The sequence below is a fragment of the Budorcas taxicolor genome, chromosome 11, assembly GCF_023091745.1.
Source record: "Budorcas taxicolor isolate Tak-1 chromosome 11, Takin1.1, whole genome shotgun sequence".
In the NCBI taxonomy this organism is placed as follows: Eukaryota; Metazoa; Chordata; class Mammalia; order Artiodactyla; family Bovidae; genus Budorcas; species Budorcas taxicolor.
In genome coordinates, this window is record NC_068920.1 from 107,972,875 (window position 1) to 107,993,646 (window position 20,772).

The following is a 20,772-nucleotide window of genomic DNA, read 5'->3' on the forward strand; positions in this document are numbered from 1 at the left end:
CTACATATGTTGTGTGCTTTCCATGCTTTGACTTGAGTCCCCACTACCCTATTCCTGAAGGCCACATCCCTACCTCACCAAGCTGTATCCCACCCATCTTTAACATCTGCTTTTTCTTCCTGGGCCATTCTAGACTAAGGTGGATTCCGTGTCCTGCACCCTCAAAGCACACTCTGCTCACTCGCACTGGTCACTGGGCAATATTCTTCCCAGCCATCTTGAGACATATCACACGTTTTCTTATTTCTTTGCTAATATTGATGGCTTTTCGGTTGGGCTCAGGTCTCAGTCCTTGAAGGTAGACAATCTGTCTTTTGATCCTTTTTCTGCTCCATACACTTTATACATTGTTAGTATTCAACATACATGTAGTGGATTTTCCAAGCAATGGTAGGTGATAATTTTCTTTGCCTGGGAAAAATTAAGAAACAAGAAAGTTTGACTCAAAGGAAAGTCCTCTTGACGTTTAGGGTGGAAATCATACTCTGGCTCCAAGAAAGTGATGGTATGTCTATATATATCTTTGGAGTACAAACTCCTTATCCTTCTCCCATTTTTAAAAAATGTATTTACTTTTCACTGCACTGGGTCTTGGTTGCTGCACGTGGGCTTTCTCTGGTTGTGGCGAGTGGGGGCTATTCTCTAGTTGCGGAGCATGGGCTTCTCATTGCGATGGCTTCTCTTACTGCAGAGCATCGGTTTGTGAGTTTGGTCCAAGTAGTTGTGGTGCATGGGCTAAGTTGCCCTGTAGCATGTGGACTCCTTCTGGACCAGGGATTGAACCTGTGTCCCTTGCACTGGCAGGTGGATGCTCAACCACTGGACCACTGGGGAACTCCATCCCCATTTCGCCAAAAAGCAACCATCAGGCATTGAACATTTTCTGTGTGCCTGCTTCTGTGATGGGCTTGAGGAAGTGGTGGTAGATAAGACAGAAATGACCTTTATCCTCTATGAGTGTTCAGTTTTGTGGGAAATATTGACCAAGAGGAACAGTTCTTGACTTGCTGCTTTAATAGCTTTTCATTCAGGTGACAGGGTAGAGACAGGACTGGGGAATCAATCCTGGAAACCAGGTTTGTGCTGGATGACCACTTGACTCAAGACTGAACCAATTCTGTTTTCCCTCTCTTGGCAACAGAGAAGTGAGATTCAGAGGTAGCCAGTTTCCATGGACTGAACTGTGTTTTCCTCCAACTTATATAGGGGCTTCCTAGGTGATTCAGGGGTAAAGAACCTGCCTGCCAATGCAGGAGATGCAGATTCGATCCCTGGGTCAGGAAGATCCCCTGGAGGAGGGATCCACTGCAGTATTCTTGCCCCGGAAATCCCATGAACCAGCGGAGCCTGGTGGGTTACAGCCCATGGGATCACAAGAGAGTCAGACACGACTGAGCATGCAGGCACGAATTTATATATTGAAGTCCTAACATCCAGTGAGAAGGTATTATATTTGGAGGTGGGGCCTTTGGGAAGTAATTAGGTTTATTTGTTTATAAATAATCTTCTTTATTTTGTTTTGGCTGTGCTGGGTCTTGTTACTATACACGCTTTTCTCTAGTTCCGGTATCAGGGCTTCTCATTTGGCAGCTTCTCTTGTTACTGAGCTGGGCTCTAGGGGGTGTGGGCTTCAGTTGTGTGGCTCCCAGACTCTAGAGCACAGGCTCAATCGTTGTGGCACACGAGCTCAGTTGCTCCACGTCATATGGGATCTTCCCAGACCAGACATTGAACCTGCATCTCCTGTACTGGCAGGTGGACTCTTTACCACTGAGCCACCAAGGAATTACCACCGGTAATTAGGTTCAGGTGAGGTCACAAGGATCCCCCCCCCGCCCCCCCCCCCCTGCCATGATGGGATTAGTGCTGTTGTAAGAAGAGGGGCCAGAGAGCTCTCGCACCACCCCGTCTCTGTGATAGGAGGACACAGAGAGAAAGCTGGCCATCTGTCCGTCCTCACCAGATCCCAGCCATGCCAGTACTCTCATCTTGGACTTTGAACCTCCAGAACTGTGGGAGAATAAATTTCTGTGATTTAAGCCCTCAGTCTGTAGTACATCATTATGGTAGCTTGAGGTAAAACACCAATTATTCAAGAGGCAGGAGTCGTCATAAGTAAGCGTGAGGAGGTGTGCAGGCTGTGTTCTGCCACAAAGAGCATGTGGAAAACGGGTTAGCAGAGAAGGAAGAGTGACGCAGATAATTGGGGAGCACAGGGGTGTGAGAAACCCTGCCTGCTTTCCTAGGCTCTCCAGTCCCCAGTCCTAGACGCTCCCAGAGCCCAGCTGCCTGGGGTTCTGACTTTACCCCAGGGTCCTCCCCACAGATTCCCTTTGTTGCTTATGCCAGCTTGAGCAGTTTCTGTTACTAACAACCAAATGACACTCTTCCAAGACCCTCCCATTTTACAGAGGAAGACAATAAGAGCCCAGAGGCTGACTAGTCCAGGTCTCCATCAGTGAGTGACAGTCTGGGCTGCAGTTCTGGTCCTTACACCAGCTGTCTGCAGTCCTGCCCTTCTGGGCTCGCAGGGTGAACTTGTTAAGCAGACCTGGGAGGCTCTGAGACCCCCAGGAGAAATGCCGTTATTCTCTCACTGCCAGCAGTTTAAGACACGATCTGTGTTGGGTCATCCTTGAAAGTGCCTTCCTAACATCACATGTGTTTTCCCCCTCTTTTTCTGTAATCCTGTCCAATTGAGCAGCAGGGCTGTCACCACTCACGTTTTGTTTTTTTTGTTTTTTTTTTTTGCCTTTGAATCTTGCATCTAAAAGATTCTTAGCAGTGTGCACTTGGCTGACAGCAAAGGTCTCCCCAGCCCTGCCTTCTCTGCATTTGTCTGCCTTTTGTTCTCGTAATCCGATACATGTTTCTATCAAGAACAGGTGATTTTCTCCGAGCTATATGATAGGGAACACCTGACGCCCACACCCCATTTGGTTTCTATATTTATGTTAAGCTATGTTTTAAAAATGAGCTCATCGTTAGTTGGAAGACAGGTAAAAATAGAAAGGAAAAAGTATTACTGTTTCCGTCTTCCCGCCAGGACTGCTGATAACATCATAGAGAATCTTTCTGGTCCTTTTCTGCTTTTGAAGTTAATTTGTAAAAATATGCAGTTGTACTTATACATAGTAACAATTTTGTATTCTACTTTTCACCTGAAGATAATGCTCTAAACAGTGTTGTGCTGTTTCAGATATTTTGTAAATATCCACTTTTAAGGGCTGTTATCCATACTAAATTGAGCACAATTAAGTATATAGTAAATCCTTTTTGGCATGTGCTAAGTCACTTCAGTTGTGTCTGACTCTTTACAACCCCATGGACTGTAGCTCACCAGGCTCCCCTGTCCATGGGATTCTCCAGGCAAGAATACTGAAGTGGGTCGCCGTGCCCTCCTCCAGGGGATCTTCCCCACCCGTGGATGGAACCCGCGTCTCCCGCATTGGCAAGTGGGTTCTCTACCACTAGCGCCACCTGGGGAGCATGAATGACAATAAATAAATTTGTGATGTGAAAGCCATGCTCATGTGAGATGTCCTGTTTGTTTCTGACTCTGTGCATGTGTGTGACTATCGGGAATGGTATTGCTGGACTGTGTTTTTCAGATGTTTTCCTTATGCTGATGGAATTAGGGATAGACAGGTGTGAGTCTTTGAAAAGCTTTTGATGCATGGCATCAAATGGCTTTCATACACAGAGCACTGATTCCCCTGCTCCCAGTAGTGAGTGGCCCTGTCAGAATTTCCTGTATGGTTCTGAGTGAGAACAAATAGCTGTTTCTATTAGTGTTCTTTGAGGTCTGTCCGCAGAACTCCCAGCCGCCTGTTTGTAGATCGCATGACCCTTAGCAAGAGGGAGGGACATACATTTTGTTCTTTCATTTGATTAAGTTACAGTAACTGTTTGTCTCCAGCATGTGGGAAAACGTTGCCAGTGTGATGCTGTAGATTGTTTTACATGAAAAGCCATCAGTCCTTTTTTTTTTTTGGAAGAGTGGATAAAGACTACCTACCAATGTAAGCCAATTGGAAGTATTTTATTATGATCACACTTTTTCAAGCAAAGGTGGGGAAATGGGAAACTAGATTGTCTTTACTCAACTGTTTTTGTATATTCTGCATTTCAGGAAGAGAGGCCTAGTGTTTTTTTGATGAGGGTGGGTGGGAGAAGTCTCACAGGAGAGGTGGGACTTGATTTAGAGTAGGAGCAGAGCACAGGGAGCATCAGGAGGGCCGTGTGAGAACTCCTGTGGTGTGCTGGGTTTGGCTGGATCGGCCAGACTGCACACCTGTATCAGTGTGTGTGTGCTTAGTCATATCCAACTCTATTGTGACCCTCTGGACTGTAGCCCGCCAGGCTCCTCTGTCCATGGAGTTTTCCAGGCAAGAATACTGGAGTGGGTTGCCATTTCCTCCTCCAGGGGATCTTCCCGACCCAGGGATTGAACCTGGGCCTCCCACATTGCAGGTGGATTCTTTAGTGTCTGAGCCACCAGGGAAGCCCCTGAACAAGGGCAGATGCCTTGTTTCCATGGAAGGAAATAGGGCAGTGATCTTCAAGCTGTGCTCCAGAGCCAGCTGTAGCACCACCTGGGATCTTGCTAGAAAGACAGGCTTGGGCCCTATGTTAGACCCACAGACTCAGAGGGCAGTGATCTTCAAGCTGTGCTCCAGAGCCAGCTGTAGCACCACCTGGGATCTTGCTAGAAAGACAGGCTTGGGCCCTATGTTAGACCCACAGACTCAGACACTCTGGAGGTGGCCCAGCAATCTGTGCGTTAACAAGCCCACTGAGGAATTCTGATGTACCTCACATTTAAGAGCCCCTGACATAAGGAAATGGGGTTTGAGGGGAAGTATATGATCCAAGAGGAAGTACTGACAGGCTGTTGGAGATTGGAGGAGGGGGTGGAAGCTAGGGAGAGGGACGGTGAGGCTGGTGTAGACACTGGCCTTGACCAATCTGTGCACCCAGGGGTGTATGGAGTGTTGTGCCCAGGCAGTTTTGGTGGTGTCTCAGTAAAACTCTTTGGTTGCAAGTAACAGAGTCCCTTGGACTGCAAGGAGATCAATGCAGTCAATCCTAAAGGAAATCAGTCCTGAATATTCATTGGAAGGACTGATACTGAAACTCCAATACTCTGGCTACCTGATGTGAAGAACTGACTTATTGGAAAAGACCCTGATGCTGGGAAAGATTAAAGGCAGGAGGAGAGGAGGATGACAGAGGATGAGATGGTTGGATGGCATCACTGACTTGATGGACATGAGTTTGAGCAAACTCCAGGAGAGACTGCAGGTGTGCTGCAGTCCATGGGGTCTCAAAGAGTCAGATATGACTGAGCAACTGAACTGAACTGAAAAGAAATGTGCTTCTGATCAGCTTCAGCAAGAGAGGATGTTTGTGGGAAGGATGTTAGGATGGCACCCGGAGTATGAGAGGACAGAGTCCACCTGGACTTTAGGAAGGACTGAAACCAGGAGCTGAGCATGGTGAGAACCCAGAGAGTATATGAGCTTAAAATAAAAAGAGACTCAGCTCTGTCCTTATACAGCATGTCTGTCTGTCTCTTTCAGCATGAAATATTGTCTTTGCTTCTCTGTACTCCCTTCTTTCTGTCTCTGCAGACATCCTTTTTTGCTTTGGTGAGCATTTGGTCAGATATGGCCATTCTGTGTGTGTATGTGTGTGTGTGTGTGTGTGTGTGCACGCGCACACACTCAGTTGTGTCTGACTCTTTGCGCCCCCATGGACTGTAGCTTGCCAGGCTCCTCTGTCCATGAGGTTCTCCAGGCAAGAATACTGGAGTGAATTGCCATTTCCTTCTCCAAGGAATCTTCCTGACCCAGGGATTGAACCCGTGTATCTCTTGCTTCTCCTGCATTGGCAGGTGGATTCTTTGCCGCTGTGCCTACAGTCCTCATTTTCAGTAACCTGTAGATCGCTCAGCTCTAATTCTAAATTCCTGGGTTGGGGGAGAATTGGAGAGGTCCAGCTGGGGGCCGACAGTGCCTGAGTCAGCTTTGGCTGGAGGCAGCGTCCTCTGTTCGTGCCTGGGGGTGGGGGGTGGGTGGCGGGTCCTTGTGAGAGAGGTGAATGGGCAGCGTGGCTGTGCCAAACAGTGTCTGTGCCTCAGTGCAGTGTTTTCATGGTTACTAGTGTGATCCACTAGTATGGGGAAATGGTTTTTGTTTTCATTTATAATGAACTTCTTAACAGTGCACTCTTGCAACACGGTGGGGCCCCTTTGAGGGTTTGTGTGCACTAATTATTAGAAACCCTTATTGTTGGTGGAGTTGGGAGGAGGGGGTGGGAGGGGAGGAGCTTGTTGGTGCAGAGGGACTCACAGGGTGATTCTTTTCCTTTGGGGGGCAGGGTGATAGCTTTTAACGCTGTTCTCCCTAAGAGTCGGTGATTACAAATGAAACAACGGAGTCTGGGCATCTAAGCCTGAGGGAGGGGAGTGGAGGGAATTGCAGTGGCTTGTGTGCTCCTCCTTGAGCACAGTAGACTCACCTTCATCTGGTTGGGGCTGTGGTGTGTTTGGGTCCATGCATCTTTCTTTCCTATGAAATCTGGGACTTAGTTGCTAACGGTTTTACAAGAATTGTTCCTTTGTTTTATTGGAATATTTATAAGTTCTGGGAGACCATAAGGCGTATGTGTGAATGGATCTCTACCCACTTTCCAAAGAGGGGAAACTCCAACTCACTGGTTTTCCTTGCTGTTTTGGTTGTAAACTGCTTCTCTAACCTTCTCTCTGCCCCTGAGTCATTCATTCATTCATGCATGCACTCACTCATTCCTTCACTTATTTATTCATATCTTCTGTGTGCCAAGCACTGTGTAAAGAGATAGACTTCATCCTACTTCGGGTTTGTTTTATTTATTTTAATTTTTGGCCACACCCTTCAGCATGTGGAATCATAGTTCCCCACCAGAGTTTGAACCCACATCCCCTCCGTTAGAAGTGGGGGAGGGTCTTAACCATTGGACCTCCAGGGAAGTCCCCTAGAGTTTGTCCTGCTTCGTATTTTCAGTCACCCTCCTTGGCACCTCCTTTTTAGTTTTCCCTCCTCCCTTCAGCCTTTGGAAGGACCCCCCCTCCCGCCCTGGCAGAAGGTACCCTGGAAAATGACAGCTCCCCCCAGTCCATGCCCAGCTGGCCTGGTCCCAGCTCCCCCGAGCCCCTTGTAGCCCCAAACCCACGATGCTCTTACTTGTTTCTGGGATTTGCTCATGTTTTTTCCCTTCCTGAAGTGTCCCCTTCTTCCTCCCAAATCTACCAAGCTCCTGCTCATCGTTCAACTTCTCCTGGAACATCCCCTGCTAATTTAGCAGCCCAGCCTCAGCTCAAAGAGTGTGGCTGTGGGTGTGATGACCTGACTGTCATTCAGCTAGACTTGAACTTGGTGATGTCTAGGACTGTCCCACTCATCTTTAGATCCTGACTGATGGATAAAGGATTGAATGCTACTCTGGGCAATAGGATGGCAGAGAAAAGGAAAGGATAAAGAAGATAGTCACTCATAAGTCCATTATAGAAATCCATTCTGGGGGGATCCTTAAGGCTTTCTGAACACAAAAATTTTGTGTGGTTGGAGTTACTGTGTATCTTGCTTTCCCATTAACATTAATATATTAATATATCCTTGTGTCCACAATATTTCAAAACAGAATTTTAGTAACCTTTTAAAATTGTACAGTCAATTCCTTTTTTAAAAATTGTTGGACAGCTGTATTATTTTCCATTTCTTTTGTAATAAAAAGCCATGGGATGTGTTTGTGCCTTAATCTTTGTTTACCTCTGATTTCTTTTGGGTAGTTTCCCAGGAGTACAATTACTAGGTCAGAGGATAGCAAAGCTATAAAGATTTGAGAGATAAGAGCAACTTGCCTCCCAGAAAGATCATACCAATCTCTCCTCCCATCAGCAGTTCTGGATGATTGGGTTTGTAAATTCTTTAAAAAAAAACAAATGGAGGTGAAAAAAAAAAAGAAGCACTGATATCATCTTTTTTAAAAATTTTAATTGAAGGATAATTGCTTTACAGTGTTGTTGGTTTCTGCCATACATCAACATGAATCAGCCTGATATCCTCTTAACTGGCTATGACTTCCATCTGGAGGGGGCTTCCCAGGTAGCGCTAGTGGTAAAGAATCCACCTGCCAATGCAAGAGATGTAGGAGATGCAAGTTCGATCCCTGCAATGGGAAGATCCCCTGGAGAAGGAAATGGCAACCAGCTCCAATATTCTTGCCTGGAAAATCTGTCTGGAGGAAGTGTCAGCTTTTCCTGTGTTTGGAGCCCTTGTGTGGAGACAGGCTTGTTGCCTTGCAGTCCGGGGCTGGGAGCTTGGCCCTCAGTGACAAGGGCCAGGGCTCTCAGCATAGCTGCCTCTTCCATGACCCCAGACAGACTGTGGCTTTCCGAAGTAGGGAGGGAAAGAAGCTGCTTGCTGACCTGTGGGCAGGGGGCTTCAGACAGCAATGCATTGGCTGAACATCCATCATTGAGGAATTCAAGCTTCAGGAAGCCCGTCTGGCTTTATAAAATCTACCAGACATTAAAGGAAAATGGAGTGAAGGTGAAGCATTTGTTGCTGTCATGGTGCAGAGAGGTCGCTACTGTGCATTCATCTGCCTGGGGCTTCCTGGCCAGTTAAGCCCAGGAGCAAACAAAGATGGGTTTCCAAGAGGTCATTCATTTCCAGGCAGGAAACTGGACCTGCCTGGAAGCTGAACTTGCACCCTCTTGCACATATACATCTGTTGAAATATTAAGTATACTCTGCATTAAGCAATGCGGGAGACACAAGAGATGTAGTTTCGATCCCTAGGTTGGGAAGATCCCATGGAGGAGGAAATGGCAACCCACTCCAGTATCCTAGCCTGAAAAATCCCATGGACAGAGGAGCCTGGCAGGCTACAGTCCACAGGGTCTTAAAAAGTTAGACACAATTGAGTGACTAAGCACACAGAACCTGCAAATTCACTTTGAGGGGTACAATTGTAGCCCCCCAAAGGCGATAAGATCCACTTGCTATTGGCACCCCTGTTTAAACCATGGTATTGCTTATTTTTGCTGATATACTTCTGGAATTGGTGCCATTTTGAGGACACTTAAAAAATAGAATGAACCCTAATCAAGTTTTTATTTTCCAGCTAAGGAGGCTCTCACATAGATTATGTTTTTTAAATTGACATTATATTGAAAAAAATTACGTAAAACATTTAATATGAATGGGCTTCCCAGGTGGCGCTAGTGGTTAATAACACGCCTGCCAACGCAGAAGATGTAAGATGAGGGCTCAGTCCCTGGGTGGGGAAGATCTCCTGGAGGAGGAAATGGCAACCCAACCCAATATTGTTGCCTGGAGAATTCCATGGACAGAGTAGCCTGACGGGCTACAGTCCATAGGGTCGCCAAGAGTCAGACACAACACACAGTGCAAATTGAAAAAATTAATTAAAACATTTAATATGAACAAAATGGGAGATGGAAAGCTAACACTTTAAAGCTATTAACTTTTGTTTTAATACTCTGGTCCCTTTAAAATTCTCATTTTATTTCATCCTTACAGTGGGAACTGTTGTTATTTCTAATTTTTGCAGATGAGGGAACTGAAACTTAGAGAACTTAAATAACATTCAAAATCATGAAGTCAGTAAGTGGTAGAGATGAAATGCCCTTCTCAGTATTTAGGGAGTGGTTTTTCTCCTGGCTCTGGCAGGAGCTGGACTAAAGGGGGTGGTAAGCCAGCTGCCGTTACCTGGTCCTGGGAGGGACAGGGCTGTGTGCCCCTAGGAGAAAGCCTGCTGTGGTTTCTGCTGAGGATCTGCTCTGAGAGGAGCTTAGAGGCGCTTCAAAGGGAAGCAGATGGAGAAGTTGGACAGCTCCCAGCTTCCCTGGCCTTAGACCCTCACTGTGGGTGCTTGTGTTTAGTTGGGGTGATCTGAATCCTTATGCAAACATACTCTCTGGGTGGGTACTGCTGTCCTGGATTTCCAGCTCTCTCAGCTCGGGAACTGGAGCCTCACCTTTTGGTACCATCACAATGAGTTTGTTGGGAGTACTGCAGTGTGAATGGCTTTATGCACAGGGGTGCATAATCTGCCCTCAGGAGGCCTCGGTCAGCTCCAGGGGACCTGAGTTCAGGTTGGAGAGGAGAAGGTTAAGGGGATCTGAGTTTTCAGGCATCAGTTGTCAGAGGCTGTGTCTAACTCAAGTCTTCACCCCCCCACTGCTCCCTTTTCTCCCACATGAACCAGGAGAGACAAAACCAACTGGATGATTTAGCATCATCCAAAAAGGGGAATTTGGGGGCTTCCCTGGTGGTCCGGTGGTTAAGATTGCAGAGGGTGGGGCGCATAGGTTAGATCCTTGGTTGGGGAGCTAAGATCCCACATGTTGAGTGGTGCGGCCAACAAGGAGAGAAAGTATGAATTCTGCTAATTCCTAAATCAGCAGAGTTTAAACTATTACGGGTACACATCCCTCCCCAGGGTTGCCCTGGTGGCTCAGTGGTAAAGAATCTGCCGGCCAGTGCAGGAGATGTGGGTTTGATCCCTGGGTCGGGAAGGTCCTCTGGAGAAGGAAATGGCAACCCACTTCGGTATTCTTGCCTGGGAAATCCTATGGACAGAGGAGCCTTAAGTTTAAACTATTCCTCAAACTTAACAACAAGAAACCAAAGCTTGCCCTAAGATTCAAACTCTGTAAATAATGGAAATAGGGGAAGAAATAAAGTAAAAAAAAAAAAAAATTTTTTTTTAATTAAAAAAAACAAAAACAAAACAAAAAGGGGAATTCATTGTAAAGAGTTAGGGATTTGCAGCTGGACTCCATGGGGTCCTAGAAACTGGGCTGGAAGCTGTTGGGAAGCCTCCTGTCCTCACTTCTTCCCCCTCCCCAAGGCCCTGGTCTCACATCTCTGCTTCATTTTCTGTGTATATGTGTGTGTGTGTGTGTGTGTGTGTGTGTGTGTGTGTGTTCACTGTTCTCTTCTGACTCTGACTCTCTCTCCAGGCTTCTACTTTTCATGTGCGTGCATGCTAAGTTGCTTCAATCATGTCTGACTCTTGGTGACTCTGTGGATTGTAGCCCACCAGGCTCCTCTGTCCGTAGGGTTTTCCAGGCAAGAATGCTGAAGTGGGTTGCCATTTCTTTCTCCAGGGGACCTTCCCGACCCAGGGACTGAACCCATATCTCCTGCATCGGCTGGCAGGTTCTTCACCACTGAGCCACCAGGGCAGCCCTGAGGAGGGACATGTACCAGTATTTTATTGGTATACCAGTATTGGAAGGACATATTCAGTATAACAATTTAAGTACTGTTATTGCTGGATGGTGGGATTCTGGGTAATTTTTATTTTATTCTTTTTTTTTAGTTCCCTGACCTGGAATCAAATATGTGCACCCTGAAGTGGAAGCACAGAGTCTTAACCACTGGCCCGCTAGGTCCAGGTCTTGTCCTTTTCTGTCTGAAAATTTTTTTTCACAATAAGCATAAACAAGTAACATAGACAGGTTACATTTATATTAACAGTTCAGTTCAGTTCAGTCGCTCAGTCGTGTCCGACTCTTTGCGACCCCATGAATCGCAGCATGCCAGGCCTCCCTGTCCATCACCAACTCCCGGAGTTCACTCAGATTCATGTCCGTCGAGTCAGTGATGCCATCCAGCCATCTCATCCTCTATTGTCCCCTTCTCCTGCCCCCAATCCCGCCCAGCATCAGAGTCTTTTCCAATGAGTCAATTCTTCTCATGAGGTGGCCAAAGTACTGGAGTTTCAGCTTTAGCATCATTCCTTCCAAAGAAATCCCAGGGCTGATCTCCTTCAGAATGGACTGGTTGGATCTCCTTGCAGTCCAAGGGACTCTCAAGAGTCTTCTCCAACACCACAGTTTAAAAGCATCAATTCTTTGGCGCTCAGCCTTCTTCACAGTCCAACTCTCACATCCATACACTAACAGTAAGCAAGTTAAACCTAGTGGTCGAATTTCACTAGGCCTGTAGGTAGTGAGTGGCTTGTAGAAGATGAACAATAGGTGATCTCTGCCCTCAAGGAATTTATGGCCTGACGGGGAGGGTGATATAAGCACATATAAATCAAGCTGAAAGGAAGCTATGTTAAATGCTAATAGATTATTACAAAGCATGTAAAAGCCATTTACACTTCTAAGAAGTTCAGGGAAGGGCTTCATGAAAAGAGTAGCCCGGGATCTGAGTGTAAAATAGGGGTTCTCAGCCAGGGGCTCTTTGGCCCCCAGAGGACATTTGCCAGTATCTAGAGGCATTTAAAAAAAGTATTTATGTATTTATTTAGCTGCACCAGGTCTTAGTTGCAGCATGTGGGATCTAGTTCCCTGGCCAGGGATTGAACCTGGGCCCCCTGCCTTGGGAGTGCAGAGTCTTAGCTACTGGACCACCTGCGAAGTCCTTCTAAAGGCATTTTTTTCTCTTTTTAATGTAAATTTACTTATTTTTAATTGGAGGATAATACCTTACAGTATTATGTTGGTTTCTGCCATACATCAACATGAATCAGCCATAGGGATATGTATGTCCCCTCCCACTTGAACTTATCTCCCTCCGGAGGCATTTTTGATCCTCACAGGTGGGATGGAGGGAATGCTACTGGCATCTAGTGGAGAGACCAGGGTTGCTGCTGAACATCCTTCAGTGCCCAGGACAGCCCCCTCCCTGACCAGCAAATAATTACCTGGCTCCCGATGTCAAGGCTTCTAATCCAGTGCTTGGGATTTTGGCAGACAGAGCTGGGAAAGAACCTTCCAGGCAAAGAGAATGATGGCAGGGCACAGTGGCAAAAACACATGATGTGTGCCCAGGAGTTAGTGGAGGGCACATGAGGCTGGTGGGGTGGGCCCAGCTGGCTGGTGGGGGCCCTCAATATCAAAGCAAGCAATTGGATGTGTCCTGCGGTCAGTCGGGAGCTGTGGAAGTTTTGTCTTTATTCATTTGGCCGAGTGGGGTCTTAATTGTGGTGTGGTGGGGGGTCTTTGTTGCAGCATGCAGGATTTTTTAGTCGTGGCATGCACACTCCTAGCTGTGGTGCGTGGGATCTAGTTCCTGGACCAGGGATCAGACCCAGGTCGCCTGCATTGGGAGGGTGGAGTGTTAGCCACTGGGCCACCAGGGCAGTCACACCATGGAAGATTTTGGAGCAGTGGAATCGCTCCATCAAGAAGCGTATCATTTCTCCTCACCCCAGCTTTGCCTCATTGCTGGCTCATCTGCACACCCACAGACTCAATCACACCCCTTTGCTCCTGTTTTCCACCTCAGGCTGTCCATTCTTTGTTTTGTACGCATCCATCCGAAGGAAAGCTGTGTCAGCATTCTGCTTTGCTGACCCGTGATTCCCATCTACTGGTGACAAAGGGATACAGCAAAAACATGATCTGCCTTTGGACCGCTCTATTTCCTGCTGCAGTTTCCCAGGAATCTACCCTGGCGAGGGGTGACTGTCCACGTCTGTGCAGATGGCCTTGGAGCAGCTTTGTTTGTTTGCTCATCACCACTGTTTGGGTGTTTGCTGACATCCTCATGCTCTCTCAGGATGCAGAGTGGGGCAGGGGGTGATGCTCAGGGGACAGTTCACATTCAGCAGTGTCCACACAGGGCAAGAGGCTAAGTAGAGGCCAGGACTGGAGCTGGGTCAGATTGCAGCCATCAGATGAAAGAATGCCTGAGCCAGGGGAAGGAGTACCCCAGAACTCAACAGGGTTCTGTCCCCATCTGTTCACTGCTGGTTTGTCAGCAGAGCAGTGCTGGACACTTGCTGGACCAGGTCAATACAATAGGTCAGTAGGTCAGTGATTTCGTTTTTTTCTTAATATTTATTTATTTGGCTTCTCTGGGCCTTGGCTGGGGCCCTTGGGATCTTTGGTTTTTGTATGTGAACTGTTAGTTGTGGCATGTGGGATCGAGTTCCCTGACCAGAGATTGAACCCAGGCCCCCTGCATTGGGAGCTCGGTGTCTTAGCCACTGGACCACCAGGGAAGTCCCAGTAGCTCAGTGATTTCTGAATGAAAGGATGAGGAGAGGTTCCTGGAAGGATGGTGTGGTGGCTCAAGATCACGCTGCCAGTTGGGATCAGAGCTGAGGCTAGAACCATGGTTCCTGACCCTCAGCTGGGAGCCCTTCTCCTGTGCTGCACCCCGTTCAGTGCATAGGGACCGAGAGATGTCACGCTAGGCCCTGACTGATACAGATCCTCCTGAAGACCAGGCCCCTGTACCCAGCACTCTGTGCTCCAGTCCCCTCCTGTTGAAGTCCACTGCTAACCAACTAACCAACCCACCGTAAAAAGCAACTTGCCTTCTCTACCTGCAAATGAGCCACAGAACCACACCGTACTACACCACAGGCTATGGTTCCTTTAGTAATCCCTCCCAGGAGAGCATACCCCCAGGGACACCTCCAGGGCTGGTGCCTTGCTGTTGTTTAGTTGCTGAGTCGTGTCCGATTCTTTGTGACCCTGTGGACTGTAGCCCGCCAGGCTCCTCTGTCCATGGGGTTTCCCAGGCAAGAATACTGGAGTGGGTTGCCATTTCCTCATCCAGGGAATCTAACCCTCCAAGTGATTGAACCCACATCTCTTGCATTGGCAGGCAGGTTCTTTACCACTGAGCCCCCTGGGAAGCTAGCCCAGGCTTAATTCTTCACAGACCAGTCAGAGCTGGGGTTTGAGGAAAGATCCTATCAATGCTGAAGTTTGGGCTAAACTATACCATTCATGGAGAAGGCAGTGGCACCCCACTCCAGTACTCTTGCCTGGAAAATCCCATGGATGGAGAGGCCTGGTGGGCTGCAGTCCATGGAGTCGCTAAGAGTCGGATATGACTGAGGGACTTCACTTTCACTTTTCACTTTCATGCATTGGAGAAGGACATGGCAACCTGCTCCGGTGTTCTTGCCTGGAGAATCCCAGGGACGGGGGAGCCTGGTGGCTGCCGTCTATGGGGTCGCACAGAGTCAGACACGACTGAAGCGACTTAGCAGCAGCAGCAGCATACCATTCATGGCTTCCCAAGTGGCTCAGTGGTAAAGAGTCCACCTACCAATGCAGGAAACGTGGGTTCAATACCTGGGTTGGGAAGATTCCCTGAAGTAGAAAGTGGTGACCCACTCCAATATCCTTGATTGGGAAATCCCGTGGACAGAAGAGCCTGACAGGCTATGGTCCGTGGGGTTGCCAAGAGCTGGACGCAGCTGAGCACATGAGCGTGTGTACCATTCACAGTAAAACCTCCTTGGTCAAATGCACACAGGGAGAGGAGGTAGTGTGAGCTTGTCCATCGTTTTCTCTGTTTGGGATGGAGGCAGGGTGAATACAGGTGTCCCTGACGCTGCCAGAACCTTCTGGGGAGAGGCATTTCCCTGATGTCACGCAGCCAAAAGGAAGCAAAGAATTAGGGCAGGATGCTTTGAAGAGTCCACTGAGACAGCAGCACTCCTCCCTGTGCTCTGGAAACCATGCTCATTGGATGTCAGTGTCCACTAACCCCAGGAAGGGGCTTGCGGGCAGTGCCACCCCTGGTCTCCCAGCCACAAAGCATCCCTGCATCTTATAGGCACAAGGGCTGGACTCAGCCCCACCCAGGGCTGTTCAGGTATAACTTCCGCGGTGGCTCCTGCTTCACCCTGCTGTTAGTGGGACACTGCGGTCCTTTGCTCACAGCCTCCACCATGGGGAAATAGCATCACAGGTGTGTGCAGCACTTCTTCTAAATGTATTTTTTGTGTTGCTGCCCAGGTTCTCAGTTGTGTCTGACTCTTTGCGACCCCATGGGCTGTAGCATGCCAGGCCTCCCTGTCCTTCTCAATGCCCCAGAGTTTGTTCAAACTCATGTCCACTGAGTTGATGATGCCATCTAATTATCTCATCCTCTGTCACCCCCTTCTCCTCCTGCCATCAATCTTTCCCAATATCAGGGTCTTTTCTAGTGAGTTGGCTCTTCACATCAGGTGGCCAAAGTATTGGAGCTTCAGTTCAGTTCAGTTCAGTCTCTCAGTCGTGTCCGACTCTTTGAGACCCCATGAATTGCAGCATGCCAGGCCTCCCTGTCCATCACCAACTCCCAGTGTTCACCCAAACTCACGTCCATTGAGTCAGTGATGCCATCCAGCCATCTCATCCTCTGTCGTCCCCTTCTCCTCCTGCCCCCAATCCCTCCCAGCATCAGAGTCTTTTCCAGTGAGTCAACTCTTCTCATGAGGTGGCCAAAGTACTGGAGTTTCAGCTTTAGCATCATTCCTTCCAAAGAAATCCCAGGGCTGACCTCCTTCAGAATGGACTGGTTGGATCTCCTTGCAGTCCAACGGACTCTCAAAAGTCTTTCCAACACCACAGTTCAAAAGCATCAGTTCTTCAGTGCTCACCTTTCTTCACAGTCCAACTCTCACATCCATACATGACTACTGGAAAAACCATAGCCTTGACTAGACGGACCTTTGTTGGCAAAGGAATGTCTCCTTTTGAATATGCTATCTAGGTTGGTCATAACTTTCCTTCCAAGGAATAAGCGTCTTTTAATTTCATGGCTGCAGTCACCATCTGCAGTGATTTTGGAACCCCCCAAAATAAAGTCTGACACTATTTCCACTGTTTCCCCATCTATTTGCCATGAAGTGATGGAACCAGATGCCATGATCTTCATTTTCTGAATGTTGAGCTTTAAGCCAACTTTTTCACTCTCCTCTTTCACTTTCTTCAAGAGGCTCTTTAGCTTCTCTTCACTTTCTGCCATAAGGGTGGTGTCCTCTGCACATCTGAGGTCATTGATGTTTCTCCTGGCAGTCCTGATTCCAGCCTGTGCTTCCTCCAGCCCCACGTGTCTCGTGATGCATCACTGTTTTCTTGTGTGTCATCCCTTCTGACAGGACTCCCGGCTCTGGTGGGGATACCCCATTGTGTAGAGGACATAAACCCAGTGAGTCTCCTGGGTGCTTGTCCAAGGTCTGTACCCAGTGAGTGGTGCAGCACAGACCGGCTGTGTGGACAGCGAAACCTCTGGGCCCCATGAAGATGAGAGGAGATGGGATGGGTGGTTTACAGTGCAGTGCTGGGCGCAGAGCAGGCAGTGGGTCTGCCTGGGAAAGGGGCACGCTGCACACACTCCCTGGGGAAGGCCCCAAGGTTGGGAAGGTAGGCTCGCAATGCAGTGGGAGGTTCTCTTAAGCTTTCGTTTGATTTCAGCAGGACCCAAGTTGTGTTACAGTTTGAAAGAGCCTTGGGAAGTGGGCTTATGTATTAGATAGGCTCATTTTAGATAAAACCAGCCTTCATGATGACTTAACAAGCTTTCCTCAGCAAAGCCTGAGGAATATCATAATATTTTACTGATTTTGTGCTGTCAAAAAAAGTTGGGACATCCGTTTAGCACCGAGGCTTTGAAATCTCACATTCTAGTTTTAGTCCTGACATGGACTCGCTGTGTGACCTGTTCAGTTCAGCCCCTCAGTCGTGTCTGACTCTTTGTGACCCCATTGACTGCAGCACATCAGGCTTCCCTGTCTATCACCAACTCCTGGAGCTTGCTCAAACTCATGTCCGTTGAATCGGTGATGCCATCCAACCATCTCATCCTCTGTGTGACCTTAGCCTGATTATTTAACTTCTCTGATGGACATCTTCAGCCTGAGAAATATAGATTAGAAGCATGCCTACTTCTTAGAGTGGTTGTACCTGCAAATGCACATAGGGCGCTTAGGACTGTGCTCAGTAATTAGCACTGCTGATTATGGGATGTTAACCACCACCACCCCCCCTCCCCAAAATGTGAAGTGTTTCTGCTTGCTGTTGTTTCCCAGGATAGCAGGCCATCCCTCACCAGGACTTTTTCTGTTCACCCTGTCTTCATGGCCATCTGGAGCTCACAACAAATGGAAAGAAAGCATACTGTTTTCATTCTGAATTGACTAAATTTCTTATATCACCCTCCTCTAATCCAACTCTTTGTGTTCTGTGTTGGAATTGTTTTGTCCTTAGTGACCTAGTTTTATCCATTCTTTTCAGATCTGCAAAAGCAAATGGAACAGATGTTCCAAAGCAGTTCTCATTCTGTGTAGTTGAGAGGAATATCTTTTCTAAATGAAGCAAACTATTTGATGTATTTCAGCTTCTTAACCACTAAGCATCATTCTACCTCATCTTTTTTTAAAAAAATAATTTTATTTATTTATTTTTGGCTGTGCTGGGTCTTCATTGCTGCACGGGCTTTTCCTAGCTCCAGTGAGCAGGGGCTACTCTCCTGTTGTGATGCACGGGCTTCTCACTGTGGTGGCATCTCTTGCTGCAGAGCATGGGCTCTAGGGCCATGGGCGTCAGTAGTTGTGGCTCCTGGGCTCTAGGGCACAGGCTTCAGTGGTTCTGGTGCACGGGGCTTAGTTGCCATGGCATGTTGGACCTTCCCAGATGAGAGATAGAACCTGTGTCCCCTGCATTGCCAGGCAGATTCTTTACCACTAAGCCACCAGGGAAGCCCCTCCCCCTGCCTCCTCCTCCCACCCCCACCCCTCATTTAAAAAAAACTTTTTTCCTTTTTGGCCCAGTGACTTGCAGGATCTCAGTTCCCTGGCCAGGGATCAAACCCAGGCCATGGCAGTGAAAACCCAGAATCCTAACCAGTAGCCAATAGGGAACTCCCTCCTCCACACCTTTTAGAGCACTACCAAGGATTACCTTTCCAAGCGTCAAAAATGTTGTTACCCAAACCAGGGCCTTGCCTTTCTCTCTCAGGGTCTGTCTTCTCTTGATGGCTGCACCCCAGGAGTTGTAAGCAACCAGCACATCTAGGAGGCTGGCACTCGCTGATCTTCTCCCAGGGGAGCCGTGGGCTTCCTTACATCACCTGAAGCACAGATGTTCTTGATGATGGATTGGCCAGCTCAGGAGCCCAGTTCACAATGCCCAGCCAGATCCGTTCTGTAGCAGTCATTAGCTGCAATTTTTCCTTAACTGTCCCTTGTAATTAACAACTCCCTGACGATCGAGACATGTGCTGGAGAACCTCCTCTCAAAATTGAAATTTCACTCACTGAAGAAACCCTGGCTGTTTTCCACTCTGCCTTTTCTTTTCCTGGGCTTTTGTGTTCTCATCAGGCAGGCGTTCTGGGCACTGGCCAGACAGCCCTGCTGCAGACAATCTCTGTTCTTCCACGAGCAGGTGAGTCAGGCCTGGATGTGATTAGCCTTTCTCTCTGAGCGCCGAAGAATTGATGCTTTTGAACTGTGGTGCTGGAGAAGACTCTTGAGAGTCCCTTGGACTGCAAGGAGATCCAACCAGTCCATTCTGAAGGAGATCAGTCCTGGGTGTTCTTTGGAAGGAATGATGCTAAAGCTGAAGCTCCAGTACTTTGGCCCCCTCATGTGAAGACTTGACTCATTGGAAAAGACTTTGATGCTGGGAGGGATTGGGGGCAGGAGGAGAAGGGGACGACAGAGGATGAGATGGCTGGATGGCATCACTGACTCGATGGACGTGAATCTGAGTGAACTCCGGGAGTTGGTGATGGACAGGGAGGCCTGGTGTGCTGCGATTCATGGGGTTGCAAAGAGTCGGACGGGACTGAACTGAACTGAGCTACTCCCACTTTGGGTGAGGTGACAGTGATTTTGTTGGCTGCCCAAGCCTTCCTGCAGACAAGCCCAGGGGCCTGGAATCGTGATAGTTTCTTATGTGTCACACAATTTATAACCAAGTCACCTCCAGATTTTTTCTGGAGGAAATCAAAATGTATATATATATATATACATGACTTCCCTGGTGATCTTAGGCTAAGAATCCACTTGCCAATGCAGAGGACACAGGTTTTGATCTCTGGTGCAAGAAGATCCCATGTGCCGCAGGGCAGCTAAGCCCATGCACTGCAACTACTGAGCCCGTGCTCTAGAGCATGCAAGGCTCAACTACTGACGCCCATGCACCCTAAAGCCTCTGCTCCGCAACAAGAGAAGCCATTGCAATGAGAAGCCTGTGCACTGAAATAGAGAGTAGCTTCCACTCACTGCAACTAGAGAGAAAGCCTGCTCACAGCAATGAAGACCCAGCACAGCCAAATATATATGTGCAGAGTGTGTGTGTATATATTTGTGTACATGCTAAGTCAATTCAGTCAGGTCCGACTCTGCAAAGCTGTGGACTGCAGCCTGCCAGGGTCCTCTGTCCATGCGATTCTCTGGGCAAGAATCCTGGAATAGGTTGCCATGCTCTCCTCCAGGGGATCTTCCCGACCCAGGGGTTGAACCCAGGTCTCCAGAATTGCAGGCAGATTCTTTACTGTCGGTCAATAGCAGGAACATATTTAGTAATGAAACTTCTGGATAGAACATAATATACAGACTTTGTTTTTTCTTCTACAACCAGAACCATTTAAAAAATACAATTTTTGCATTGCTTGCTAATTTTCATTCATCTTAAATGTTATTATATCCTCTCTAATGAATTGAGATGAGTTTACAATGCCGTCTAAAATTGGCAAATTTTATTTGGTTAGACAATTTCAGTAAATTAAATAAATGACATTGTACCATGAAGCAGAACAGATGTAATTGAAAAATTATATAAATTCTGTTTTCCTCTAAATTTGTTGCAATGAACCATTTATGGATTAAATGAGCTAATGGCCTGTACTCAATATATTGTTTCTTAAAAATTATATATATATATATAATTATATGTATATATATATATAATTTTATATACATATATATATGGGCTTCCCAGGTGGCTCAGT

At 47.6% G+C, this 20,772-nt stretch overlaps 1 protein-coding gene and 1 non-coding gene across 8 annotated transcripts in view; one reads left to right on the forward strand and one right to left on the reverse strand.

Moving 5' to 3' along the window:
• Nucleotides 1-20,772, forward strand: part of REEP1 (receptor accessory protein 1) — a 136,136-nt gene that overhangs the window by 24,533 nt on the left and 90,831 nt on the right. The gene's annotated exons all lie outside the window — the stretch shown is intronic.
• On the reverse strand, nt 8,980-9,118 carry LOC128057085 (small nucleolar RNA SNORA68). Its single transcript, XR_008200267.1, has one exon. It is a non-coding gene; the product is annotated as a small nucleolar RNA SNORA68 (small nucleolar RNA).